The sequence below is a fragment of the Crocuta crocuta genome, unplaced genomic scaffold, assembly GCF_008692635.1.
Source record: "Crocuta crocuta isolate KB4526 unplaced genomic scaffold, BGI_CrCroc_1.0 scaffold129, whole genome shotgun sequence".
Taxonomy (NCBI): Eukaryota; Metazoa; Chordata; class Mammalia; order Carnivora; family Hyaenidae; genus Crocuta; species Crocuta crocuta.
The window spans coordinates 952,684-955,332 of record NW_027551571.1 but is presented as its reverse complement, the minus strand read 5'-3'; positions in this window follow the sequence as shown (position 1 = coordinate 955,332).

Here is a 2,649-nt window from a genome sequence, read left to right as displayed (position 1 = left end):
GGCTCAGTCGGTTAAGCATCCGACTTTGGCTCAGGTCATGATCTCATATTTTGTGGGTTCAAGTTCCACATCAGGCTCTGTGCTGACAGCTCAGAGCCTGGAGCCTGTTTCAGATTCTGTCTCCCTCTGTCTCTGATCCTCCCCTGTTCATGCTGTCTCTTTCTCTCAGAAATAAATAAAACATAAAAAAATTTAAAAAAGAACAAAAAACAAAAAAACCCCCACAACTCTCAGGAAAAATGTAAATTGGAACTATAAATGTGCAGTTTGAATATATTATTTTACATGTGTTCCTGTGCTGATCTATAATTATTTTCTAGGTCATCAGTTCCTAGGGTTTTGGCCTCAGGACTCTGAACTTTTAAAAATTATTGAAGACTTTGAAGAATTTTTTTTGGTGGGTTATGACTATTGATATTCACCATATAAAACAGAAAATGGGAAAAAATTTAAGTTATTCATTAAAATAATCAACGTACTTCAAGTTAATATAAGTAATATATTTTATTAAAATAACTAGATTTTCCCCCCAGAAAAGTGAGAAGAGTAGCATCGATTTACCTTTTGAAAATATGAGTAATGTCTGGCTTAAAGGAAGACCACGTTCTCCCCTCTCTTCCTTTCCTTTAGACTTACTGATTTCTGCATGCATGTGTAACTCAAGGAATAGATGTTTTCATTTTAGCTGTTTTTAGATTTCTAAGAAGGAAGTCATCTTTCCACTCAGTACCTGCTTTATTCACTTAGTATCATATTGCTAATATTCGTCCATAGTGTGTGTCAATGAAACTGAGTTCACTTATTTTGAATGCTATGGAGTCTTACTGACTTCTGGGCCGGTACTCAATACCATAAAGAGAATGGGCCCGTTTTTGCCCAGGATAGGTAAAATCACATAAACTTTGAGATTAAGATAGAAAAAATTTTGGGAGGCGCCTGGGTGGCTCAGTTAAGCGTCTGACGTTGGCTCAGGTCATGGTCTCGCAGTTCATGAGTCTGAGCCCTGTGTTGGGCTCTATGCTGACAGCTCAGTGCCTGGAGCCTGCTAAGGATTCTGGGTCTCCTTCTCTCTCTGTCCCTCCCCTGCTTGTATTCTGTCTCTCTATCTCTCAAAAATAAAACATTTGAATTGTTTTTTAAAAAAGATAGAAAAGGGGCACCTGGGTGGCTTAGTCGGTGAAGCGTCTGACTTTCGCTTAGGTCATGATCTCGCGGTTCGTGGGTTCGAGCCCTGCGTCGGGCTCTGTGCTGACTGCCAGCTCAGAGCCTGGAGCCTGTTTCAGTCTGTGATTCCCTCTCTCTCTGACCCTCCCCTGCTCACGCTGTCTCTCTCTCTCTCTCTCTCTCCTAGAAATAAATTAAAAAAAAAAAAAGATAGAAAAGATGTTCAGATGAGTAATCAGTTAATGAAGTGGTGGAAGAAAACATTTTGGAAGTAGAGAAAGCCACACAGGTAATTTTCCTAATGCAGTCATAAAATTCTAACCTACAACTTCATACAGCTGATAAGTGTCCTACGGCAAAGGACCACAGCCAGCCGGTTTATATGGAAAAGCATGTCCCAAGTAGGTGTGACGCCAAGATCAAGGTGGGGGTGGGGGAGCAGGAGCTGTCGACGGCACTTTTACAGGGGCCCAGCCTCTTCCCTCCCCACAGGAGCACTGTGGGCACCACTGTGTCTATGACTTGTACTCGTCAACACTTCATATTCGACCAACTATCCCAGCTCAGAGTTTTAAAGTGAAGACTCTGGCTTTTGACTCACTACCCTGATCTACTTCCACTTCAGCCTCCTTGTCTGCAATCATTTCTTCCAGAGCCTTCTGTGTTCATAACTTAACCTGTGTCACTAGGAAAAGATGAGCCAGTGCTGCTTCTGAAGAAAGCAAGTGTAGAAATAACTTTTCCGAAGCCTACCCTGCGCTCATCCAGAGGCCACTGGTCCTCCCAAGGCCTTGGGGGAAGAGCGAATGAATTGCAGGAAAAAGAGGGGCTGCAGTCACCCTGTGAGTGGTGGGCAGGCATCTCTGGGGTTCATCTCTACCTGCAAAGAGATATCATGATCAATCATTAATGATTTTTAAGGACAATTTCTTTATTATTATTTTTTTAAGTTTATGCATTTTCTTTAGTAATCTCTACACCCAACATGGGGCTGGAACTTACAACCCCTGAGCTCAGGCCAAGTCACATGCTCTTCCAACTGAGCCAGCCAGGTGCCCCAGGGCAATTTTTAGAAGAAGCTACTGGTATCTTGAAGTGCAATAAAAAGAGGAATGTGGAATGAACTGAATAGCCAATTTAAATTTAAATTAGGGAAGTTGAAATTTTTTCAGTGGATGTTCATTGAGTTCACAGGCAAGAACACCCTTGACCACAGCAAGAACTGTCTCCCCTTTGGTGTTCCTTCTTTCTCTGTGCCTGATGCAAGCGCACGGACTGTCCTCCCAAACCACGGTCCGGGCCGGTGTGTTGGCCCCCCGGCGCCCCCCCTCCCGGGCACAGTCTCACTCTCCGGTGTCTGGCACGCGCTTCTCAAACAGGCGGCTGGGCGCTGTGGTCTCCGGGGTCACGTGCCCATGTCGGCGGGGCCTGGGTGCTCGGCTTGCCTTCCCCGGCTTTGCACACCCAGGGCCTGGGCGGCGCGCG